Here is a 9801-nt window from a genome sequence, read left to right as displayed (position 1 = left end):
TTTATGCCAGCAGGCTCCATTCATCATACTGCTGCCTGGAGCACCAAGCATGGCCCTAGACTGGCCCCACAGCAATGGTTCACAGCCTGCACGGGTGGGGACGGAGAGCAGAGGCTGGAAGGAGTGGGGAGAAGGTGAACACATAGGGGATGGGGGGTTACTGGTGAGCAGAGACAGAGGGGAAGGAGTGGGTAAAAGTGGCAGGGGGCAGGCACAAGCTGGAGGGAAGGTGCTTAACCTCCTCAAACCATCTGCCCTCCACTGCCTGTTCTCTTGCAGCAATGCGGGGATGATTTAAAGACAGGCCTCCAAAATTAGATTCCATACATGGAAAATTATAACAAATTTACAAAATTTCCATGTACAGAATATAATAATTGGGGGGGTCTCTTAAATTCTGGTTCAACTTAGATTGGGTAAATATGGTGATTAACAAAAATATGCAGAGTTATAATAGTTGATGATAAAAAGATAATGCGAGAACACCTTCAGGTTTTGGGGCTTACAACAATCTCTATTACAACTGCTTTTTTTTTTTTTAATCTTCTGGTGTTTGCCTGCATTGGGAACATGATAGTAAACTTCCATCTACAAGTATCTGATGCAATATAACAATTTCTATGGCCCTATATATTGAGAAGTGAAGGGATCAATTTGAATTTGATCTTCAAGTAAATGGGGAAATTACTGGCAGTATCTTGGTATAAATTACATGGATGTGCTTTAGTTCATGTAAGATGACAGGATGCTATATCCTGTAAGAACTGTGATCTAGATATGTGGGATATGAGGCAGCAATAAAAAAGAGATTAGCATTAGAAGTGTAACTGAGGCATGGGCATACCATGTATCAATATTCTTACCAGGAGGGTGATAGCTATCCTTACAGACCTAGAAGATGTATGAAAAGGTGAGTTCAGAATCATGGAAGAAAATGCAATCAGAGGACATTAAGCCTTTCACTGATATCCTTGCAACTTGTATTTATTTTATTCCCATTTGTGTGTCTGCCATTTGTACTCTACAGAGTCCCCTACTTTCTTGTGCTTACCCACTCCAGTGTTTTGGTCATGATGGTGAACATCAATGTTACCTTCAGTTTGAGACCAAGTAAGGCACAAAAGCTTTATTTTCACTTCAAGCCCTGCCTCTAGATCCCACTGCAATTCAAAATTTTTACTTTTAGGAACTTGAAACAGTGAGGGAAAAGGAGGGAAGGAAGACAAACACTTTATGCATATGCAGAGAGACTTGGAACTGCCCAAAGCAAGCAAATGAAAATTTCCCGCTATTAATCTGAACAGTAAAGAAGATTATTTTGCCAGTTTAATTTTAAGTGCAAAATATTTCATGTACCTCTAGAGAGGCCCTCTACTGACACTACAGTAATATGAGGACACTAATGTGTCAAATCAAAATGTCACTCCCTTCCCCCTTCACATAGAGATTAATTTCTCTCTGGCTGCCTCCCTCTGCATTTTCCAAGTTTTATCTGCAGTCTGACTTAAAAAATAATAAGTCACAAGCTTTAGGCATGTGTTAAAAGTACTGTGTGTAATTGTAATTCTGGAGAGATTAATACCTTATATTGATCCCCTATGTTTTCATCTAGCTTGGCAGCCAGTACTATTTTTTAGGAAAGGGAAAAATGATTTGTTTCCAAAGTGGTTTTGATTTATTGTCTATTTGTACAGCTGTTAGAACTCATGTCTTTCACTAACAACAAGGTGCTAGTGCATGTAGAGTAAATATATGTTTAGACTGATTGGTTAAAGTTGGCAGCATGTGGAACAGACGGAAGTCTAAAATGAAAGCCTGCTGCAGTGTTGCTTGGTTTGAAATGCTAGATTTTAACTATGCGGGGTGGGAAACCCCCCGTCTTTTAAATACAAAACGTGCATCCTGGTGCAACAGTTGTTATGGTAGACATATGCGTTCTACCACAGAGCATATCAGCATTTCCTTAATGAAACACCTGTTTTCTAGGATTTCTAGCTCTTTACTACAGATTTGGACCAGGCACAAATATGGCAGTGAAATGTCATGTGAATGATGATTTTTTTTCACACTTTGGCTTAAAATAGGTTGGCTGTAACAAGTAGTATAAAAGGCTGGATGTTTCATGCGATTGTTCATTATCCTCCAGTTATTAAAGACATATATATTTAAAATGAGCCTGTACAACAGAAGAGCATCTTTGAACATGTGTATTTATTTAGTTTAAAATCTGACAAGATAGGAGACAGAGAGAGAGAGGAGCCACACTAGGAATGAAGCTAGCTTAAAGATTTCTTTTATAATACTGTCCAGATTTCAGAAAGTGTTGAATACCTACAGTTCCTATTAAATTTACCTGGGAATTGAAGGTGGTAAAGAGTTGTAGGATAGAACTTCTAATTATTTTTCATATATGGAGAAAAACAGCTCCTGGGTTATATACCAAATATCTCACCATTTCCCAAGCTTTTCATGAGAATGAAACATACATCTTTGCTGAATCAAGTTGTGAATCCTATACAAGTCCTGAAATATATGGAAACATTTTTAAAGATACAAACATTCATTCACAGGGAATAGATTCAGAAAGCTGATAGCAATAGTCTATGAATTAGCCTGTATAAAAGGAATTCATTAACAAATGTAGTTATGCCAGTAAAAACTGGTTACTGTTTAAAATAACTTTTCACCACTGTATAATAGGATGAGAACAACTGATACTGTTCTCTTGAAAATGTCATGTAAAATAGTTTGGAAATATTAAGCTATAATATCAAAACTTGCATATAATTTAGAAGTCAAAATTAAACACCATAACTTTTTGCACATGTGCATAAGTTGTAATTCTGGACTGAAATTCATGGATCATAAATACTGAATCCCTGAATCTGTGTTTGCAAAAGTTTGCTTTGTAAAAGAAGTGAATAAATTAGCATATATTTTATGATACCAAACAAGAAATTAACCTATAATCTTTGTTTTAAACAGCATCTATGTATAATGGTGCAAACTTAAGATATATTCAGAAAAAAAAAGCAACTTTAAAAGATTTTGCTTTTTAAATTAAGAAGTTAATGATGTGTTGGGTTTTTGCATTAACATAACAAAAGTGCATACTGTCAACTGGCTAATATTTCCTCTCAAGTTATCAGCAATTTCCCAATTAAAGCCAAAGTATTAATCAAATAGAAGAAATGTAAATTCTGTAACTAAACAAAAACTGTCATTGGAGACAGCTTTGCTTTCTTTCAAGCTTTACAGATATTTATGGGTATTTAATGAATAACATACGATTACTTCGGCTATCCAAAATTATTCTAAACTGTAAGTCTATTTATTTTAAATACCTTTTTTAAATCATTTCCTGCCAATAAGATGATAAATATTAAAAACATTATACCTTACTTTTTCATATGTAACTGAATTTATTCTTATGAGAGAACACAGGTAGGCTCAAAGATTGACATTTAATGAAGTGTTTTATTGCTCTATTATTCTGGGAAAGAACTAATATGAATTTTTCTAGAATCCCAGTACTTCAAACTTCAATGAGATGCAAAAAATTGAGAACTAAAAGGTTTCCAATGCAACTGTAAAAGCAAGACCCCCCCCCACACCCTTTTTTGTATAGAAGATATGGATGCCAATTCCTAAAACTAAAAAAGAGAGAGATGGAGAAGGCTTGAAACATTAAATTAGATTTTTTCCAGTATTCCTTTTATATACAGAACATTTTCAATGGTGTTACATGAAGCATTGAAACATTAAAGCACTCTAGTGCACATTAACTGATGCTCATACAGCTTAATTGTCAATATTTTCAAAAGATTAATTTCTTAAAGAAGATTTTAAAAATCCCTATTCATCTTAGTCTTGATTTCATTTTTCATGTGTTCCTTGACAAATGTTATGTTAACCAGAAAGCTACATTTCACAAATGATATAATAATAACTGGCTTAGCTACAAGAAATATTAGTTTTTGTTTCTGTTCATGACCCATTTGTATACACACTGACATCCAGCTTGACACAATCAGTACGTTGATAGATGCACTGATGGAATAATATTAGGCAAAGAGAAGACACAGAACATCATTAGATAAGATTTTCCTATTGTAAAGTGTTTATAAAGTGCCTTCCTATCAGTCCTGTAGGAGTCGATTAAGATTTTGATTATTTTCTCCTCTAAACTTCATTCTCTTGTGACATCCAATTGCCTAATTTATATATGGAACCTTATGTCACCCAGCATTATGGCTTTATTATTTTTCATTGCCTCTTTACACATCACACTAAAAATCTTTTTCTGATCATTAGGAGTGGGATGCAACCCTTTTTTGTGGTAATTTAGGATTCATATTTATACAGGTTCTTATTACATTATCTTTTGGAGAGCCATAATGGCAAGCTTCCCAAGGCATGGCCATAACCAAAAGTAGTATGGATGTACTAGTATGGCACTATGCATGGCCTAAGAAACTCTGGTGAGAGGCAAAAAAGAGGCACCTATTGAAACCTTGTCCATGACAAAAATTTCATGGTAAAGCTCTTATTGTTTGTATTTGGACATTCCCTTCTAATAGGGTGAATATCATTTTCTAGGTGTAATGCAAGTTTGCTACCTTTGGGACTTAATTTGCTCTTCCTGAATAGTTTATAGACGAGAATTATGTTGACCCACTGACTTCTACCATTCCTCCATGTTCTGTAATAGCAGTTATGTCAAAGTACATTGCTAGATGTTCTAATGCACCTCTTTTTTGTTTATTATTCTTTTTTTTCCAAGCTTCTCTTGCAATATTACATAAGCATTTCCAGTTTATGTCTGGCCAGTTGCCATTTGGATTCAAATCTTTAGTCTGTGGATTAAATAAAATTATTACTTTTCCAAAACCTATCCTATGGACCACAGTAAGAAGGAAATCCAGAGAAGTAGAAAATAATTTTTCATACTTCATTATCCAAACAAGTTTAAGATACATAAAAAATCCAAAGCCCTTCCTCATACATTTCAAAGTTTCAGAGATTTTATTTCCAAGCAGTTTACTAAATAAACGGGTAGCAAACTCCAAAAACCATAAACTCCTTATGCCATATAATGTCACCCTTCTGGGCTCCAACAGAATAATGAAGATTAAGAACCCCATGTGATAGAAAGCATCATTTTGCTATAAACTAAATCTTACAAAGTGAGAGGATTCATTGAAAAATAATTAAAACAACATTGAGGTACATGTTGTTTTAATTATTTTTCAATGAATCCTCTCACTTGGTTACACTCACTAGTACAACCAGGCAGAAAAGTTAACTTACCACTTCCTTGCACTTCAATTCAAGTGTCTGAAAGTCAAAATGCAATCACTATTATTCTTTCAAAATTGATTGTAAGTCATTAGAATATCACATTTATAAACTCAGTACAATTTGAACAATACCAAGGTTAAGTGCATTAGGAGGCAGAGGCAACAGTGTCTAGTGAATGCAGCTTTGGACTATGAATTATGAGGCCAAATAACCTCTGTTTCAGGTACTACTACAGGACTGGTGTGCAACTCAAGCAGGTTATTTCCTCCCCTTTTTCTTGATTGCTCTTTCCACATCTGTAAAATGGCTTTTATTATCTTGACTTCTTTTAAAGTGCTTGGAGATCTAGGGATAATGAGCAGTAAAATGCATTGAAGAACCTGTATTGAATTTTCATGGGGAGAAAATGCAAATGTGGTTACACTTCCCTAAACACATGAGGAAAACAGAACCAGGGTCAGTTGCAATGTCCTTCAGTTAATAAAATCGGGTTCCTTACTTAGCAGCTGGAAAAAGTTGATGCATGCATATATAGAACGCATTCTGGATAAGTGTATTACACAAGTTCCAGAAATATTTATTGACAGATTTTATATTTAAAAACACTTACGCATTTGGAGTGTTTGTTCCAGTCTTTAAATGCTGGTTTCTTAATCTTAGCCTACACATAATAAAGATGTCAGCGCTTCATTTAGAAATCATCTTTGATTCATCATGAAATCATAAGATTGGAAGGGACTTCAAGATCCAAATCTGTATGTAGATGCATAACTTGTTATTTCTGAACCATTCCAAATAGATGCCCATCCTATCTTTTCCTGAAAACCTCTAATGAAGGTGATTCTACAACTTCTCAAGGCAACTTCTTTCATTGTGATATTGCTCTTAAGAAGGGTTCCTGGGCTTTTATCTAAATTTGTTTTCTTGCAGTTTTTACCCATTTTCCATGTGTTCTTCTCACCTTTACTGCTCACCTCTGGACCTCCCACAGTTTCTCTACCTTCTTCTTAAAATGCTGTGCCCAAAACTGTACAGTACTCTGGCGGAGGCCTAACGAGAGCCAAATAGACTGGTATGATCACCTATTCTCTTGTCTACAAGGTTTCTGTTACTGCCATCAACAATTCCATCCATTTTTCTTGTGACATCGTTATATTGCAGACTCATAAGTTGAGTTTATGATCTGTCACAACCCCAAGAGCCTTCTGGGCACTGTCCCTGTTAAACCTGATTTTGTCATCTAAGATCACTTCTCCAAATCAAGATCCCTTTAAATTTTAACCCTATCATTGAAGCGGTTTTGAACTTATTCCTGCTTTGTCTCATCTGCAAACGTGTTCAAAATATTTTCTATCCTTGCATCCAAATTGTACATAAAAATAGCACTTAAAATGTTAAACAGTAGAACCACCCTGATTTAGTCAACATTTTCACAAAGTAGAAGCTGTACCTTTAAACACAGACAGATTGTGTAGTAAAGTCAAACACAGACCCTCACTTTAAAGCTACCCACACTTGGCAGGAACAGCTACATATATTTAAAGCCAAAGGACATCTATACACATGCTCTGGGGTGGAGGCAGGGGCAGGTTTTAATTAGAGTGGCTCTGAGAGCCATAAAGTGCCTGTAGAATCATGTGTATTCAGCATCCTGCACTTCAAAATGGCAGCAGGGACGCTTTAACTAAAGCTTGTTTGATGAGCTTTAGTTAAAGTGCCCTACTGCCATTTTGAAATGCAGGGAAACTGAATACAGTGAGGCGGAGGCTGCTGGAGCATACTAATTAGCATACTCCAATGGACTTGCAGCAGACTTGATTAATTGAGTCTACTCCAGAGTGTGCTAATTAGCACATGTCAGAGCAGGGGTCTGTCATGTGTATAGGTGTCTATAGTTTCTAAACTAGGGAAAGCAAAAGCTTTATCATCTGGCACCCATGGGGAATGGGGGGTGCCGGATAACCAACGATGCCAGTTACCTGAGAGGTCCGAACAGGCGTCTTTGCCTGTTCGGGCCACTGCCCCTTCCACTGCATCAGTGTGCCGGGGGACAGGAAGGGGGGCCCTGGGCACACTGGGGACAGGCTGCTATGGCCCCGGCGCAGGTGGGTCAGTAGCACAGGCTGCTTTACCCCGGGCTGTCAGCAGCACAGGCTGCTTTACCCCGGGCTGTGGAGGCTTGGCGAAACCAGAAGTGCCACAGTGGGCACTTCTGGTTTCACTTTTGTTGCGTCGACCGGCATGGTGGTTAGTAGAACATGCTGGTTTGTAAGGTGCTGGATAACGTGGCTTTTACTGTAATTTACAACCAGAATGCCATGGCACGCCAGGGTGCAATGAGATCCTTTCAAAGGTGCCATAGGGTGCCACACAAAGTTAGTACTGTTAGGTGCACAAATGATTCACTTGATAAATCCAAATAGGAATCCATAGTGTTAACATTCTGACCTGTTGTGGCCTTCTGAATTCCTTGAAACAAAAGAAATGCTCTATTATTTTTCTGTAGTCAAAAACAAGTGAAAACTACGAGCTGGCATTTTCTGAGGGGTTCCTCAAATCTAACCAGTCTAAACTACCTTGAGTCTAAAAAGGTTGAGAACTGCTGTTTTATACCAAGATATAATAGCTAAGGTACTGCTTTAGTAATTTTCTACAAAGACAAGCATTTTGTTCATATTTTGATATGAAAAAGCATATTTTCATGGCAAATAGAACACATTCATCTTCAAAATAAATGAAGCTACAAGTCAGTTTAAAAAAACAAAACAAAACACTAACAAATTGGCTGAGGATGCATCTGAAAGCACAGCCTATTTAGGATATGACCTCAGCAGCCAAGAATAGATTTCTCAAAGTTTGAACACTATTGCTGCAACCTGTGGACCAGAAATATAAATCAGAGCCATATTAGACCTCAGCTGAGACTAATGAGCTGTGTTCACTAGAGTCCAGTTGCTTGTTTTAAAAGGTGGAGGCTGGTAATGTAGCACAACCAGGAAGATGAAGCAATAAGAATTCAACTTTTCTAGATTCAATTTGTGAGATTGTTTATTTATAGACAGTTACAGGCTAAGCTGATTGCTTTTCCATTGTCTTAAATCAAACAGCGTACATCTTTGGCCTCAAGGTAAGAAAAATAAACCCTTGCCAACTCCCAGGCTTGTAACATTAGCTTTATCTGAGAGCTCTTTATTGTTGTTAAAGATTGAATGGTTTTCTTTCATTTGTTCCCATTTTTACTTTCCAGTGAAACAAAAGCTGAAAAAAACATTTCTCTCTAAACAGCATGGATGCACACACTGTATGGCCTATTACATTAACTAATGAGTACAACACACGCAATCTCCTTGGTGAAAAAAAAGCTTATTTTTTGGTTCCAAGTTCATATACATGTATGTTCATATGTGGGGCCTGATCCACAAATATACATAAAGCCCTATGGAAATTCAAATAATAGTACTCACCCAGTTGGCTGTGTTTATATTTTTAGAAATCACCCCATAATGAAATGCAGCCTCCATCTGTGTATTCAGAATGTTACATAACAACCTAGTCACAGGTAGTTTCCTCAGTCAGTTTCACTCAGTCAGCGATAATTAACCTATCATGCATTTGGCTTTTCAGGGCCCTACATGCAGCCCTCACACTGAGATCATCTTACTACACATGAGAGTGAAGTGAGCTGCTACAAGCAGCTATCATGGGAGGGCTTCTTGTGTACCTTCACTTTCTCAGGACTGTGAAAAAAGTTTTGAACATGCAACAATCAAGCTAGTTAATTAAGGCTAACAGCACAGTTACAGTAGCCAGGGGCTTTAAAACTTGACTGATATTTGGATAGCTTACATGTTTCTGAACTTGATGCAAACCATGGCTACACTATGGGTGTGTCCACACATGCTATTAATGTGCTATAGGCTTACTGCACAGTAAAATACTGAGAAGTAAGCCTTCCCTGGGAGCACATCTACATGTCCACCTTGCAGGTGTGTCTACATGAGATGCTTTACTGTACAGTAGACTAATTTACTGAGCAGTAAAGTGCTACCATCTATATTTGTACACTATTTACTGGACAGTAAATTAGTCTTCTGTGCAGTTAGCTATTACCTATCAATGCAGATAGTAAACTAACTGCATAGCAGATACTGCACAGTAGTGTAGATGCTGACAAGGACCAAATTTGCTCCCAGTCAGACCCAAACACTAAAAGGCCACTGGGGAAAGGGAAATCCTGGTGCTGCTTACCTCCCAGTTCCCCCTGGGAGCTGTGCAGCACTGGGATGGGGTAGCTTCCTGCCTCCTCCTCCTGCCCCCCATCCCAGTGATGCTCAGCTCTGGGATGGGGTAGCTTCCTGCCTCCTCCTCGAAAGGGAAATCCTGGTGCTGCTTACCTCCCAGTTCCCCACAGGAGCTGGGATCTGAGCAGAGCTAAAACTGGGGAGCTATCTGCTTCCCCTGCTTCTCTGCTTCAGGGGCTGGCTGGGAATTGCCCTGCTC

This window comes from Alligator sinensis, unplaced genomic scaffold (genome assembly GCF_000455745.1).
Source record: "Alligator sinensis unplaced genomic scaffold, ASM45574v1 scaffold243_1, whole genome shotgun sequence".
NCBI lineage: Eukaryota > Metazoa > Chordata > Crocodylia > Alligatoridae > Alligator > Alligator sinensis.
Note: the sequence above shows the minus strand (reverse complement) of the source record.